The 17,894-nt window shown below is 36.2% G+C and overlaps 1 long non-coding RNA gene across 1 annotated transcript in view; it reads left to right on the plus strand.

The window, feature by feature from the left end:
- Window positions 1-2,434: 2,434 nt before the first annotated feature.
- LOC116494434 overlaps window positions 2,435-17,894 on the plus strand; it is a 232,147-nt gene continuing 216,687 nt past the window's right edge. Inside the window, exon 1 of the long non-coding RNA XR_004253873.1 lies at window positions 2,435-2,515. This is a non-coding gene — a long non-coding RNA (uncharacterized LOC116494434). The remainder of the gene's footprint in view (window positions 2,516-17,894) is intronic.

The raw sequence follows: 17,894 nt of genomic DNA on the forward strand, positions 1-17,894 counted from the left end.
ATCTCTGAGAAGGAAACTATTGTAAATAGCTCTTCATATACCACTGAAACTTTAAAACAGCAAATTTTCCTGAAAAAAAAATCAGCTTTGGCAGAAAACATAATGCAAGAAAACAATAAAAAGTGTTTTTCCACTTACTTAGATCGAGGTTTGTCACTAGTTGTGAAACCCTCATGCTACTGATCTGGAGAAGATCCTACTTTATGGGCAGGGTTCTAACACATCATCCACCACATTGTCACTTGGGGCTCTCCTACCTCTCTTTGAAAGGCCTGGTATTAATTACAGCCAGAAACAGCACACTAGAAGATACAGCACAGAGCTGTGAGATCTAGTTTAGCTGTTCTTAATTTTCACCAAATGAATAACTGTGTCTGCAATTTGGCTAATGAGCAACACAAGGCAAAGAATGCCCTTACCTTTCCTTAGAGAGACTGTGGGTTTTCCAAGGAGAGCACAGAGCACTTTTTCCCAAGTGGTGAATTACGTAATTTCAGTAAATTGCCTCCTTTCCCCGTCACACAAGCAGCTCTCTTTTATAGCTTTAGGAGATACTGCCAGGTGTTACAACTAGTGTGGGTGATACACTGTGCTGCCAGTTGCTTCCAGACTAAAAGAAAATAAACTTTTTTTTTTTTTTTTCTATTTTAAAAACTGTTTTCAAATTAATTTCATTAATATTTTCCAAATGAATGAGCAAGTGCAGAATAACTTCCTGCATATCTGTTTCAGGCACTGCTCATCCTTGGTAGAAACCTCACATGGAAACATTAACAACAGTTTTCATTATTCATATTTTTGATCTACTTTGTGGAGGTAGAGCAGCACTAATCACTTAATTTGACTTCCTCTGAAGTAGCTATTGTAAAGCTTAGTTGGGAAGAAGATGTGAAGTGTGAGATACCATTGGTCTGGAAAGGAAAACAAAAGCCAATGGTGATATTGCCTGAAAATGGTCAGTCTTTTCTGTAATCTATTTTCATTGTTTGTTTCTGTTTGTTGGTTCATTTTTTATTTTAATTTTTTGAGGGGAAAGGGGATTTCAGGGGTGGTCATGGTGTCAGTTAATGATAAGGAAGAGGCGTGAGCTTAATTGGAAAGTATTAAGTCAAATGAAAGAACTGGGTAACTATTAATATATACATAAAACTTCCTCATGTAATACTCTATCTGCAGATCTCTGGAGGTGATTTATTTTAATGCAGCTTGAATGAAATATTTCCATTTGCAAACAAATTTGATCAAATACAGTGAACATTGTGCTGGCATCCTAATGTAATTCTATTACCTGTAAGCCAGTACATAAAACAGTAATGCAGATGCCTAACAAAAGGCAGAGGGGCTTCTTTGGCTTTGCTGATAAATATCAGTGTAAGTCATGTAAGTCTAATAATCAAACACAAAAGTAAGAGAAAGCAATATCCCTAGTCTTGTCAGAACATAAACAGAATATAGATGAAGGCTGATGTTCTGAGTAAAAACACATGCTGGATTTAATGTAAGGAATAGTAACGTACGGCTGAAATTTAGAAACTAATAAAAATATCCTTTGATAACCTGATATACAGCATATCTTGGAAAACACAAGCTGCTCTAAAATAAAGATCAGACAGAAGTAGGTCTGCCATATATCTGGTGTGTTTACTCATCCTACCACACCATTACTTATGCAGTTCTGGAGTTGGAGGATACCTGGGGGCTTTAATCTACAATAAATACCTCCCTTACACTTGTTCATTGTACCAAAAATTGTCTATTCTTGTTACTCCCTCAACATAACAGTTATAACAATTTTTTATAGGAGAAAGATGGATTTTTTTGGAGGGAAATATTCTCAGGTGCTTTGCAGACAGGCATTTGTTCAGTGCAAGGTAGTGTTCTGAATATTTTTTCTCTTGGATTATAACCTCCTGTTGTCCTTTGTTTTCTGTATGGTCACAGCTGTGATTTTCAACTTTGAAAGTGTGTTAATGAAGCCATACAATTGAAATCCTACCATTGTAGGTCAAAATGAATTTTGAATTTGGAAGCTGCAGCTGTGGGATTTGAGAAATTCAAAAACATCAGACTGAACTGGCAAGCTATTAGCAGAAGGAAAGAGCAAACAAACTCCAGGTGGCTGAGAGAATTGCAATTTGTGTTACAATGCAGAAATTTTGACCTCAGCGATCATTAGTTTATGTAAGCAAGTACTATATGATGGCACCTAAACCACTAGATCTTACAGGCTAAGGAGAAATTTGATTTTCTTTTTTTTTCTTTTTTTTTTTTTTTTCCTGCTTATCTATCACCTTGGGTTTAATCATGAAATAGTAAAACTTCTAATTGGTAGAATGGAAATGCTATTACATAGTTTGGGAAGGTGTTGGAAGAGAAAAGTGTATTATCACAGCTCTGAAGTTTTTTTTAATGTTTTTTTTATTTCTGCAGAGTGCAGTTAGTGACACAAGTTGTTGGCGAGTACAGTACAAGCCACATATGCTGATGGTTCTGAAGAAGAGACAAGACATCAAAGGTAAGACTGCAGTACTAATCCTGGACTATGACTGCCACTGAAGGTTGTCAGTTATGTATTTCAAGAATGAAATTCCTAAATTCCTATTAGAATAAATACGTGTGTGTGTGTGTGTGTTGGAGGAGTACTTAGAGAAAATTAAAAAAAAAAAAAAAAAAAGGAAGGAAAATGAGTCCATTGTCTCTGTTGTTTCAATGAAATGATTAGAATCTTTATTAATTTTGATTAGAAGAAAATTAAATACTTTTCCCGTCTGTTGGATAAATGCTATTTTTGCAAGCAAGTCTGTACTTAGCAGTTTGAATCAATGAGACTGAAACTATTCTGTGGAACATGTATTAAAAAAAAAAAAAAAAAAGTGTTAATTTTGTTTAACAAAAAGTGGAACACCCCCTGACTCAAAGGAATGATCTCAAATGAACAGGATAAAGCCCATTACTGTCACAGTGGAAATTTATTTTGACTTTTCTGACAGGAGGATCCCATCCATAGTGAAATCAAAGTAGTAATCAAATCAAGACAGATTAAGTTTCCACCAAGTCATGCTGAGAAAAAAAGCTTCATTCTGCTTGAAAGAAACATAAATGAACAGAAACTTTTTCTTTCCCTCAGCTCTTATCATACATGGATTCTGACCTTTGGGAGCCTTGCTAGCTATCTCTGATCAGGATGCAACAGCTCAGCAACTATGACTTAAAATTTCATGTTTATGTTCTTGCTAAAGGGAGTTTTAACACTACACTGAAATAAAAGAAAATGGCCTGAATCTGACAAGGCTACTGCTAGAACTTATATTACAATTTACTGCTATTCTTTTCTATTATCTGTCTGCTTTCAAACGTACTCCAACCACGGACCTAACTTCTCACTGTCATCCACTTAAGCAGCACTGTCGTTATCTTCTCTGAAAGTACGTAGCTGCATGTTAGTGTTCTGTTGGGTTTGAACATTGGTATATACAAAACTGGAAAGGGGATCATCAGCAGCAGAAGTCCTATGTATGAAAATATTTATTAACTTTTGTTGACCATTTTCTTTCATTGTGTCTTGTTGTTTTCTTCGAATTTTTTTTCTGTCTTGGCTCAAAAAATACCTGTTTCTTCTGTAATCATCTTGAAGAGATGATGATCATCATCTCATCTTGATGAGCTTTGAAGAGACTGTCCAATGTTAGCATCTAATCTGGCATGAAGTCTCATTTATTTTCAGTTGTGTCACATAGTAAGGTATATTGGTTACTTTTCAACTGAGAACTTGAGGAGTCACCTAGTGGAGCAGTAACCTAGGGTTAAGAACCTGATGTTCTACAACACACACAGCATCTCCCTAATCTATCCAGAATGGTAGTCCTTATTATTATTTGCCAGTCACTGAATTATACACTTTGAATAGACTAGGATTTGATGACAGGTCTGGGTTCCCTTGATTGGTCAAGGTTGTAATATAGAAAGATACAACAGAAAGCAAATGAACTACTCAGTATATACAAAGTGTGTGTATGTATAAATGTGTGTGTGTGTGAATGTGGGTTTTGTTAATGGGTTATCTTAAAGTGCTCTCAGTATAATGGAATAGGTTGTGTCTCATAGACTGCCAGAAAGGAAAATCATTGCTAAATAAAATACTCAGTGGGACTCCTTCCTGTGCTCAAATATCTAGCCAAATATCTTCCCTCATGAAATAAATTTCCTGCTCTTGTTTTTGCAAAAAGTAAAATATAGTTTTATATAGCAGCTCTAGGAAAAGGAGGAGCAAAAGACATCATTTCACAGAAGTGTGTGATTATAGAATTTAACCTGCATAGTCCAAACCTCTCAGGAAGATTACATTGGAGTCTATAATGTTTGGCATGCCTCAGTGAAATGTTTCTCCTTTTAACAGACAAAGCAGAAACATTCTTCCATTTTTCTGCTGGCTGACAAAATTTGTCTAATTTGTAGTCAGATAAAAATGGAAGAATAGCCTGACCTAAAAAGACTGTTTTAATGTTATACTTTATACCAAAAAAAAAAAAAAAGGAAGAAGGACCTAAGGTTTATCTCTAACTCACCTTTTCCTTTTTAGCCTTGACATAAGCAAGTTTACCTGAAAATCAATATTTTACTTTGGGGAGAAAAAAAAAAAAAGTCAATAATATTTTCAAGCAACATAGATCTTAAAGAAAAACGTCAGAACTTGCCAGGTAAATATTTGTAATGAATACTCTGTCTGAAATTCAGGGAAACTGCACATCTGGAAGCAATGGCCAGCTTTTCCAGTGGTGCTCTTGAGGAGCTATTCTTCCCCTTCTCCTTTTCTTTTCTTTTTGTTTTTTTTTTGGTTCATTATGTTTACCACAAGGCTGCATCATTACTCTTCCTTTGGCAGCTGTGACTTTTCTTGCAAATGTCAACCCTGAGCACAAAAGCAACTCTTAAGCAATAATTGCACAGGCTGCCCTGCAGGAATAGGGCACTTACCACAGAGCAAAGCATGCCAGGTACTCTAGCAGTTTTCTATTGGTCCCAGTTTGTCCTGAGTAAATGCAAAGAGGTGATTTGAATTTATATGAGCAGGTGGTATTAAAGGTGCACAATTGTTTCTTCTCTCTGCTATCATTTTACCTGGGGTATATATCACCTAAATTTTGTGTTTCAGTCACTTCTGTCAAATAAAGACGTTTATGCCTCCCTGTGTCTTGTAAAACAAATTCGGATCTATAACACACAAATTCCCTTTGATCCTGTATCCTGAGGAGCCTCCTAAATAATTGTTTTACTCTTCACTCTTGAATAGAAGATCTGAAGGATTTAATCATAATTGGTCCGTTGTTCCCACTAAGATTGTCTCTTCCAGGGTGGTTGTGATGGAAGCAAACCCGTAATTACTGTATTCTGGATCCATGCCTGCAGTCTAAGTTTCACAATATGGTGGTGTTACAAGATTATGCACTTCATAGTTCGACTGCCCACCAGTTCCTGATATTTCAGCTCTGGATAAACTGTGATTTGATACGAAAGTCACTAAAGTTATCATAAACACAAAGTAGAGTGATTCTCTTATGTCATAGTGGCAAATTGGAAAGTGGATTTTTTTAATTTATTTTATCCTTTTTTAAAAATTTTAAATTACCATATTTTCACTTTGCACTTCTAAATTAGTTCATTTTACTCTACTTTTAATGTAGCACTGAAGGCTTAATCTTTTGGAAAACCCATGACAGCTATCATTGGGAAACATAAGTCAGAATCTGTATTAGTAAGGAGCTTTGCTGCAGATGTTTGAAGGTTCCAGTCAGATTTTTAAGAAGAAGTTATGTCCCATTCTGAAGAAACTGAAGATGAAACCCTAGCCTCACTCATCAGAATATGAATAAATATTCAGGTTGCATATTGCTTGTGAATGAAGTGTTTTGAATTAACCATGCAACTTTATGGAGAACAGAGCTTTTCTGTAAAGTGTACGTGATCTTGAGACTTTTTTTTCCGTCATGGTTTGAAAGCAACTGTTGAAGCAATGAGAACTTAACACAAATCACTCCTTTTTTATTTTTATTTTATTTTTTTTTAATTCTTATTTTTATTGTACATACACAGTGTAATTTTAAGGGAGGTTGTTTGTAATGGAATTTGACACTTTTCCCCCAGCCTAATCAAATTGTTTTTCCCTCTTCAGGAGGGAAGGGACAGGAAAATATTTTTGTAGTATGAATTTACAGCCCCAGTGCAATGCATCCTTTATTATGACAGGTGACCATAGGGCCCACTTGTAACATTAAAACAGCAAAAAGGGGATAATTTTTAGCATGTCCGGTTTGCTTAGTGTTTTACACAGTAGTAAGTTTAATGAAGAGGGCAATATGCTCTCTTATTCTCCTGTTATCAGCTGTCCTTCTGCTCCATTGATGTAGTTCTGCAAGTCAGCCATCCCAAGCTTAATTTCATAATTTCAGCTCTTCAGCTGTACCCGCCAGGTGCAGCTGCTGAGCCACTGGCTCATTGTGTCAGCTCTGTGGGTGATCAGGGCTGTCACTGCAAGTGGCAAACTTGTGCAATTGGATCAACGGGTAGGAGCTGTTAGAAATGTAAGCTTTGTGTTTGGTTACTGGCAGACAAGCGAAGGACTTCAGAGGTTCCTGCATGGAGCTGATTTTAAGTAGTAGTATCAGGACAGCATGTGCTGAGAAGGCTGGAAATGAGAGAAATAGGCCGTGAGAACAGCAGCGTGCCTGCATGCCACAAACAGAAAACTTTATCGCTGATTTCTACATTAGTGCCCATTTCCATTCACTCATATGGACAAATCTGCAAAGGTCTCTAAGCCTCATTCAGAAAATAAGAATTGTAATGGAATTTAATGCTTATGCTACCAGCAGTTTAGTCCGAGGTGATGAAGGACTTGTGTAGTCCCAGTGCTTTTTGAAAGTGCAGTGCTCAGGAAAGCAACCCTCTGCTTCTCAGGGATTCTCAGGGATAACAACCTTATTGAAGCCCTAAACACTTGGAGGTGGGAACAAAGATGTTTGATAGATTATGTAGACACATGTCCTATGTCAGAATGAGGGGAAATTAGGGTAAAATTTCTGACACTTTATAGAAACCAAATATATAAATATTCCTTTGTCAGTGATGTTTTTCTCTTAAGGGACTAATTTATATTCTGTTGCCCTGAGGGACACTGAAAGGGTGCAGTTCTGTGGCCATCATATCATCTGCAATGGAGAAAAGTGTTACAGGTTCTCCTGGTAAATGTATACTTGCCTCTCTAAGGCTTTCTGCATGGTGATCACATTTGCTTCCTGGATAATGCAAATTGGTCTCTGTGGTCAGGAGTGTGCAAGTGTGGAACTGAGTGTCCTTGTATGTCAAAGTTGTAAGGATGATAGCACAAAAATGAGATATGATTTGTACAGAGAGGTATGAGATACAAGGCAAAACCTTAAAATAAGTGACATAAAAACTTATTTCTTCCACATCTCAAGAAATATCTTCAGACTGAAGTGCAGTTTGATTGTCTGATTAATACACGAGATAAGATCTTTTTTTCCTTTATATTTAACCAGCTTCACTAAAGTCATAGGCTTATTAGAAAGTATGTTTTAATCAGTTAACCAAGTTTTGAGTGGATGTTGCATGTTTTCCCAAGGCGAGAATGAGAAGGGAGGACGCCGAGACTCTGTCTAAAGCATTATTATGCACCTAATGACAAACCGTTGGTAAGTGAGTGTTAGGAGGCATAGTGAAGATTTAGAGCTTGGTAATTGCTTGGTAAATAGAGCAAGAAGTCTATGCATAGTAAGGACAAACTAATACATTTTACAAAATTAATATAATACCATGTTTATGCTCTGTAATAATAATGTGACATGTATCCTGATCCTGGGACATTTAGGACGCGAAGACCCCTATGGCCCATTTCAGACCTGAATCAGATTTTTGCACAGAAAAGATCTGAGTTTTCTGGTGGTGCTTAGCCTGAGACTTCTTGTGAGGAGTAAAGGGAGATTTACGTGATTTGTATTGTACCTTTCGTGAAAATTAATTTTCACTTTGTAGCACAATAAGAGTATTACGTAGTTTAGTATTTTCTTCAGTTCCCTTTAGTCATGTTTTTTGAGCAAGCAGGCTCCTTTCTCTAAAGAATTTAGAACCAGATTGTTTTCCAAGCAGGGACTAAATAATTTAGAAGGATGTGTCATGGAGAAGTGAGTATAGACACACTTATTTTGTGTGTGTTGTTACATCTTGTTAGCAAAGGCAGTAGTGAAGGCCACCCACAATGAAAATCCAAGTACAGTGTCCAAGATTCATAAATTGTCTTCAGCTCTTTGTGTAGTTCCTCACAGTGTATTTTCACGTGTCTGTGGCATCATGGCTGCCTGTCAGGTACCTGGCACCTTATGATTTAAACTACAGCTGTGAGAAGCTGTGGAAACAGGATGCATTGCCAGAATGTACTAGTGAAAAATATTTTTCAGTCTGTCTGGGTAGAAAGAAGTAATATATTGTGACAAGCCACTGGTGTGAAATGGTCCAGAACCAAAAGATTGGAAGGGATTTGACAAAGTTGTTGAGTAGATTTCCAAAGCACATGTTCCAAAGCACCGGCTCTCATCCTGGCAGGCCAAGACATGAAATGGGAGCAAAGAGAGCAGTCTTCATAAATGTTGATTATTACCAACCTTTAGACCTTATTTCACAAGAGCAGTTGGCTAAAGCTAGGACTTAACGTAGGAAGCTTATAAAATTGAATCTTTTGATTTCAAATGATGTATGTGCATGGATATACGTATGTATTTATACACACACTTCAAGACAAAAACACTATCAACTTCTTTTCTTCAAACACTAACTGTCTTTAGGACCTCATGTGTAGTATTCTGTCCCTTCTGATACTAGACATGGCAAGGAAAATCAACAAGGAACAAGAGTCTTACTGAACTGGTGAGCATCTCTGCACAGTCTGAGTCCTGGTTTAGAATTGGATGTAGGAAGTGGTAAGTTGACAGAGTTTAGAAAGATAGTGGAGCCTGTGGGTTTTTTGTTTGTTTCTATTTTACTATCTTGTTCTAACAACTGAAGCAGCCTTTTCTTTTTTTTTCATATTCATAACTTCATTGCTAGTCCAGAGAGACTTGAGTATTTCCGTTAAAAGCTCTGTGGGTCATCCAGCTGTAATGATAGCCTTGCACTGTCCCCCAGGTAGAGCATCCTGCTGGTCTTCAAGTTGAGCAGCTCTTGTTAAGTATGTGGCATGGCTGATGCACTGCAGAGGGAAGTATGGGAGGCAAGTTCCCATATCCACCTCATACGTAATGACTGAACATTATTGTGTTGTAATCCTGGAAGGGTAATCCTGTAGCTGTGACTGTTGCTGAGCCAGTGTCCTGCATGAGCAATCATATTTTACTGTAAATGCAAGAAATCTGGCTCTATTTTTACTTACCTGTGTGAAGTCATCCTGGCTGTAGGCCAAGAAAAATTCAGATGGCTGTTCATGCTAAGACAAGCAGGGCTTAGATTTCTGTGAATGAGTCATAGATTTCCATCGTCTCAATTATTTACTGTTTGATTTACTTGAACCACCTAATATTTTGGCAATTAAGTACTATCAGAAAAAAAAAAAAATACAGAAAACCACTCAGGCTGTTGTTTCTGAGATGACTGCTGATACAACTAAAGGACCGTTACCCTTGTACAATTGGACCTGTGAAGTGATAGCAGTAACAGCAATTTAATCAGCTGCTCTTGTTTTTAAAGAGGTCACACCAGACTGATTTTACTTACTTTGTATAGTGCAGGAGTAATTTTCTCACCTCGATATTGTACTAGTTCTGCATGCAGCAGTCCTACAGCTGGAGAAAGAGAAGAGTTGTTCTTTTTTTGTTTTAAGGGACTTATGTTATGATTGACTTCACCTTTTGCCTTTTATGAAAAAAAAAAAAAAAAAAGAAAAAAAAAGATAAAAATAGAGGACAGGCACTGGTGCACAGAGAACATAACAGGAATATTTCCTAAGAAAAACCACTGAACTGCAGCAGTCTATGTACCAGAAGGATTTTCAGTGATCCACAGCTGTATGTTGAAATTTTCTCTCATGTCTCCAGCAGAGATGGAAAAAGAGACAGAGAAAAGAGACATCCTTCAAATTTGAGAGTCCTGCAGCTCAGAGGAAAGCTGTTAGGTGCCTGATTCCAGTTTTCATAGCACTCCAAGAGGGCAATTTGGCATTCCTCAGGGTCATGGCAGCAATAAAAAGAACATAAGGATAAAAGAAATAGATATTTAATACCTTAAAAAATCATAGTGATGTTGGCACATACTTATTTTCCACAGTATTTTCTGAGATTTTCTGAGTGCTGAAATAGAAGTTTTTTAATGAAATAGTTGTTATCTTGCCATAAAAAAGATATAAAGAGAAACCATTTCAGAATACGTTCAGCATGCTATGTATGTGAATGAAGAGTAAGGTAGCAAACAAGTTTGCCAAAGAAAACTATATAAAAGCAAAACGAACAATAAAAACCTAAATATTGGTAATAAGTAGCACAACACACAATTTTCCTGTGCAATTCTTTTTTTGGCATAGTTTCTAAAATATGTGTTACAGCTGGAGTATGAGGCCCTTGTGCTTTCTATATAAGCCTTACACAGGTAGATTCCAACTGCCGAAGCAAAGTGCTCAGCACTATTCAAGAAAGTCATTGGCCATTTATAAGAAGAAGAAGAATAGAATTGTACAGGCATACAAATGGGGATTATAAAAGAAAACATTGTTCAAAGCTGTTAAAAACCCTCATACTTCCAACAACAAACCAGCCTTCAGCTAATTTGTATGAGAAAGGGGATTACCTGCAGACATATGATCCTGTTGTATAGGTTTTGCCCTGGTTTTTATAAACTCTATTACTGACCTCTGTGACTGAAGCTCAATTCCATCTGTGACCACTGGCCTAATACAGCAAATCATCTTCTATAATTGTCTTCCTAAATCTTCCTGTGTATTGAGCTTTTTAATAGGTCACATGGAGTTCACCCCAAAACACCTTAAATGGTTGGATTGAAGGTTATTTCTTTAAATTTGTTGAATGAATATTGATTTTTACCACCAGGCAAAACTAATCAAATATTTTGTCTGCTGTCTTGTTAAGTTGTCAACTTGTTCATAGCAGCTGCTGTGAATTAGTATTTTTTTGCAATAGGAAATATGGTAAAATAAATAAACTAAAATACAGAGAAAACATCTTCACCCATTCTGATTTAATAATAATGTGATAGTCGAGTGTTTTTCTTTTCCTGTGCCTTTTGTTTTTTTCTTGAAACACTATATTTTTTTTGTTAAAACCAAGAAAATAAAGCTTCCCTTTCTACTCTAGAGCTGGAGATGAGACATTTTGCTTTCATAATTGATAAAATGTCGTTATATTAAATATGTTTTTATTTTCCCTTGGCAAAGAAAACACTGTGGTTAGCATAGAAATCCTTCTCAGTATGCGACTCCAAGTGGACACCATCCAAAACCTCCAGAAGTCAATAGAAAAATGCTCATGCTCTTCATCTGATATTGGATCAACTCTTATTTTAGCTATTACCAAGTTCTCTTTCATATTTCTAGCATATTCCTGGATATTATAGATTTGCATGTAAAGCTGTACTTACTAAAGATATTTGAAATTGCTAAATCAGTAGTCATGAGCTGAAGTGTTCCTCAAGTGAAGTAAGAAAAAAAAAGTTCCTACTGCATTTCATAAGGCCAAGATTTCATTCTTTCTTTTATTTTTACTAGCTGTGGGCAGGGTAGGATGGAGGTGGTTTGTTGTTGGTGGTGTTTTTTAAGGTTTGTCCTTTTTGTCCTCATGATCTGACAATATATTTGTATTACCAGGGATAGGAAATTAAGGCACACAATTTCCATTAAGAATGACCCGTTACCTTGAAAAAATGTTAGTGCTTTTATTTCTGCCTTATTATTCTTCATTGCATTGTTAATAGTAATGGAGTTGCATGCCTAATTGCACCCTAATGAAAACTTGTCCTTATACGTACAATTAAGAACAGATCCACTGACAAGTTATTTGGAAGAAAAGAACTTCCAAAGGAATGCTTGGATCTCTTCTGAGAGAGCTGTAAGGAAAGAAAATTAGAAAATCTAGTTATCACAGCTTTCTTTTTTTACTATCCTTTTCTCTGGTGACTTATAGATCAAAGTTAAGTTTCACAGCTTGCATTTAATGAACTAGTTTGGATTGTGACTTGTATTAAAATGCCAAATAGAACATTTTCTATCTTCTGTTTGTATATCAGTCTTCCTGTATTTAAACAGTCCAGTAAACTTTAGATTACTTTGATTGAACACCATTGATCAAGTGTCCACCAGTCTTCATTACCAGCTCTTTACACTGAAAAGAACTGCGTGTTCTTCAGCCATACTCATAGGACTGGCTCTTTTAACTTTTGAAGTAGTAAAAAAGAACTTAGAGATGTTTTCTTTTACAGTAATTTCGGATAACTACCTCTTGTGGTGATAAAGTATTGCAGGATGGGGACATTTACAAGTGTTGAGCTTTTAACAGCAAAGATGTATATTTACTATTAAGAGGTGCAAAGACCAGGATATAGATGCTACTGCTGCTCTTGCAAAGTAAAAATTTCAGTGACTTGAAATGGTCTAGGTGAAGCTGAAGGATCAGTGTTGACTGTGGGACCTTGTAATATGTTGCAGGAAGGATGCATCTAAGTGAAGCTGATAGTTTTGTGTTTCTGAGGTTTTGTCTATATGGTGCTATGACTTCCTGTGGACTTCTAAGCAATAACCTTGTTATGGACATTTAGACAGGTTGTAAATATTCTTCCATAAAAGTAGCTATAGAAAAACTATGTATTTCAAGGAGGACTGCAAAATGCTGTCCATAGTGAATGCTTTTCTGACCCTGAAAATTGATTATTCCACTCCATATATTTTCCCAAGCTGTTTAAGTGCATCAGATAGTTATCGATGTTTGACGTGCTAAGTGATGGTCTGGCTATAGTAGCTTTTGTGTGAGTTAAGTGAATTGTTTCCAGTAAACTTGGCACATCCATATTGTTAATATGCTACCACCTGTCTTAAAAATGGTCAGTCAATTTACTGCCTGACATTTTTGGATTAAGAGGGTTGTATGGATTAATTGTGTTAATTCTAAATATGTATCATAGATTTTTTCTAAATGACCTGCCCTGTTATTCTTTTGCCTCTTAAGAATTGATTTTCTGTGTATAAAGCACTTATTGTTTAATGTATATTGCAAAATAAAATGGTAAAATGCAATAGATTTTCAAGATTTTCTGTCCTTCCTCATGATAGAATTTGTAAACCCTATTGTGCCTTGTTTGTAATTGTGATTGCCAAGCTATGTGGAAAGGCAGAAATACAAAAGTTTTTTACCATGGTATAGTCATTGATTAACATTTTCAAAGCTCTCCTGGGGCATAACTAAATCAGCTGATGAAGTAATAAATATGAACTTCCTGATGAATAAGTGATTTTCTTCTCAAAGTACCAGTAAGCATAGGGAAATAACTAGCAAACAAGTGGGATTAAGATGAAATGTTGTTTAAACTGTTGATCGTGTTACACCCTTTTTCTTGTTCTCATTATGGTTCTCTTACTTGAAAGATATACTAGAGACATGCTGTCATTGCAGCAGATAGTGGTGAGAAAAGAGTGACTTAGAAAGCTTGAAATACTTCAGAGGCCAAAGATAGCCTGACAGAATTGTTTCATCTTGGTCTGAGGGATAAGTCACAATTTCAATATACCTTAAGAGCAGCCAGAACAAGGTACCAGGGTTTGATTCTCTTGATGCAAATCTAAAGCCTTTCAAGTCAGGTGAAGTTTTTTGCCTTTGTTTAGTGACAGGAGACTTTCATTATTTTTTTCCAAAATCTAAGAGAATATCTGACCTGTAGCTCTGTGTTCAGTCTGGTATTTTAAAAAATATTCGGTATGTTGGAAAATTTTTTTACTTTTACTTTACTTTTACTTTACTTTTACTTTACTTTTACTTTACTTTTACTTTACTTTTACTTTACTTTTACTTTACTTTTACTTTACTTTTACTTTACTTTTACTTTACTTTTACTTTACTTTTACTTTACTTTTACTTTACTTTTACTTTACTTTTACTTTACTTTTACTTTACTTTTACTTTACTTTTACTTTACTTTTACTTTACTTTTACTTTACTTTATATTAATCTTTATACTGGTTTCTTAGCTTTTGTCTAGTCTGATTTTCCTGTACTTAATCAGATATGAAGTCAGAGGCATATATGAGTGAGCAAGCTCCTGTTGACTTCCATGTAATTTTTGTTGACAAGGAGACACCAGGGTTTGTGGGAATACAGGTCCGTGTTGAAGGGCTAAAATCACAGAATCATAGAATATCTTGAATTGGAAGGGACCCACAAGGATCATCAAATCCAACTTGTGGCCCTACATAGGACCACCGAAAAATCAAACTATATGTCTGAGAGCGTTGACCAAAATATAGGCATCTAAAAGAGATGGACACTAAAAACAAAAAATGTGAGAGTTTTCTGGAGTGCCTTGACAACTTCCTAATATAGGTGACTGGGGAGCCAATGAGGGCATGGGCTCTGCTGGGCCTGACGCTTGCCAACTGGTCAGGGATCTGAAGACTGGGGGCCAGCTCAGCTGCAGTACAGGACCCTGAGATGAGTAAATGAGGCAAACTGCAGCCCTTCACAAAGGCAGAGTTTTGGCCTATTGAGGGACCTGCTTGTAAGAATCCCATGGGATACAGTCCTGGGGAGAAGAGGGGATAAGTTGGTTTTGGTTGATTTTCAAAGATCTATTGGTCTAGCAAGATGAGTTATTGATACAGTGTAGAAATAGTCACAATATTTATGATCAGAGCTATCAGAGCTTTGGTCTGACTCATCTTTCTTTTCAATGATATTTGAGAAGAGAAAACTTCTCCAATTTCTGAGGTGTGTAACATTTTGTCCTGCAGCTCTAGTGCTTTTAAAAAGAACTGAAGATATTAATTTATTCTGGATAACAGGAAGCTGCTGCATCTCATGACATCTTTAAAAAGACCAATCATACTTTTAATTGCTTAATTAATCACAGCATGAAAGGGGCACAATCCTCAAGGACGTGTACTTTTTTTCCTGTGGCTACAAAGTTTGGTTGTCTGCTTTCTTCATCAAAGCTAGCTCTTTGATTATGGAGAGTATAGCTAAAATGGTTGATCAAACAGACACAAGATCATTGTTGACACTCTGTATTATAAAATGACTGACCTATAAAGCCCAGCTAGATATTTCTAACCCTCAGGTATAGATGAGTGCATGTGATCTCAACTGTCAGAACATGCCCTTCTGTTTCAGCCAAACATAGATTAAAAAAAAAAAAAAAAAAAAAAAAAAAAACCAAACAAAAAAACATAAACCTAAAATTAAACAGGACACTAGGATGCAGATATGAGTGATTTGCCAAATGGAGAAGTGCCTAATCTGAGAATAGTTGAGGATCCAGGTTCTCGTACTGGTCAGTGGACTCATTACTTCTCACCACTGAGAAACATGCTGCTTTCTTTGTCACACAACCTGTCTCATCTCATTAGCAAAATGACTTGAACATACTGACAGCATGTAATGGTTTTCACTGCATATGCTAAGAAGTAATTTTAAACCAATTTGCTGTTTTCTTTGTAGGCAGAGTGTGACTGCTGATTGTTGCTAAGGTCCCCTAAAAGTTATTCATTAACCACAATTCATATAGGTAAATTATGACACTGTGAAACAGATGATACAATGCACCAGCATGCTTATTTCTTTCTCTGTATGCTAATGAACTCCCACTCATTCCCAACTAGTAGCTCGGTACATTGTGGTGAATGCATTCAGACTGAATCAACGTTCAGTGACTCAACAGACAGCTTCTACATTAGCTCATTGTTTCCCTGAATGCTATTAAAGCATAGCTAATTCTCAGAACTGAAAGTTCAGGACTTTTCAGATACGTTGTCTGCATCTGATAAACATATTTGAATGTTAGACTTCATTCTTCTCATCAAGTACCACCTATCTTACTAGATCGTATTTATATTTTCCCCCTAGTGTTAATATGGTGATCAAAGCTTTTGAGAAAGGTCTTACAAGTCTGTTCTTTGTATTTACTATTGATTATAAGAAGCTCACCATTTAGCAACCTTAAGTAATGCTTTACATTCAGTGGTGACCTAACGTTTGAGTGCGAACTAACATACAGCAAAGAAAAGTTAAAGAAGAACTGTAAAAACACTTTGCATATTGTCTCATCTCTCGTAGCAAGTTGCCTGTAAAGCGTTGCCTTAAGCAATGGTCCTGTTTTTTCACATTATTGCTGCTAGATTTAACCTTCTGTCCACTTTTGGACTGTACTTAACAGGAGACTGGCACATACTAGAAAAGCTGTTTAATCCTGTTATAAATCTGTAGCTCATTGGTGGTGGTTGATGTTCTTTGCAAAATTAAGCAGTGACTTGCATTGTTTTCAGGCAGGACTATGAATACTTCAGTGCTACCTGACTTAACATAACTGTCTGGGCAACAACTTATATTTTAATTTTTCTCTGGAGATCCCTAAAAATAAGTTTTTACATCAATATCCTTTTTATGGAAGTTTTGGTTTGGTTTGATTGTCTTTATATAAAACAAGGTACACCAAATTTCTTTCTCCTCACCACTGAACACTTGACGATTGGCCTTTACCACAAGAAATTAAATCTGTAAGTGTTCTTGTGAAAATTGTCACAAAACTGGAGGCACTTCTCAGGGGAAGAGAGAAAATAGTTGTGTTATCTTTTATTAATCTCTGCTGAGTAAGGAGTGTTGTTTTTTTTTTTTTTTTAAGTATCATAAGGCTAGGCTGATGAATCCCACTTCAGACAAATGGCTACCAGAGACCTCAGGTCATTGCTGTGGAGTTATTTTTGTGAAAGCGATTGAAGTGTTCTTCCAAAGACTGTATTTGAAATGTTTTTGGTATTCCTCTGAAATATCTGAAAAGGGGGAATTTTATTTTCAGATGTGTTTTTTTGGAAGTATACCTAAATGATTAACTAGCAAATACCAGGCAGAGAAATGTGCTTGATAGTTTGAAAGCCCATGCTGACAAATGATACAGTATTTCTAATCTTCATGAAAGTTTGTGTCTAAAATTAAATATTTTATGTCTCCAATTTATTTTCTCTTGAGTTAATATTTGAAATAATGTTGTGATTCGATGCTGGCAAATTCTGCTAAGTTTGGAAAAGTGGCATTTGTTCACTTGATTGCAGATTGTTAAATTCTGAAGGTAGAAAGCAAATATCTCATTTAGATTTATGCATTCACAGCTTTCCTGTTCACTGAATTTGCTAGAATCAAAATGCATAACACCTGGGTAGAAGAGAGGAGTCTTTTACCTGTTGCTCGATTGCATTGCGTTTATTGGCATACCATCCTTTGTAGAAGCATTTGTCTTTTGCTAAGTGCTCATTTGAAAGCGTACAACCTTGGGTCTCAAATAACATATATTAGGGGGTCTCTGCCCTAAAATCCCACTGGCTGCCTTTTATTTTGCTGCCTCAACGTTTATGTTGCAGCTTTCTCTGGTTATATCTAGCTCAGTCAGTAGCCTATGGCTCCAAGCTGCTGTCATTTGATTTAACCACTCACAAATCAACTAAGTCAAAATTAATTAATGAATTCCTGTTTCCCTTCTTCTGAGCTCTTCTAAGTAATTCATTTTTAATTTATTCAAAGTACTAAAAACATTTGGCTTGGCATTATTTGTCCAAGGTGACTATGAAATGGAAGTGTTCAAAAAATAAATAAATGTAGAGGATGGTGTTTTTGAGATGCTACAAAGTT

The sequence above is a fragment of the Aythya fuligula genome, chromosome 13 (genome assembly GCF_009819795.1).
Source record: "Aythya fuligula isolate bAytFul2 chromosome 13, bAytFul2.pri, whole genome shotgun sequence".
NCBI lineage: Eukaryota > Metazoa > Chordata > Aves > Anseriformes > Anatidae > Aythya > Aythya fuligula.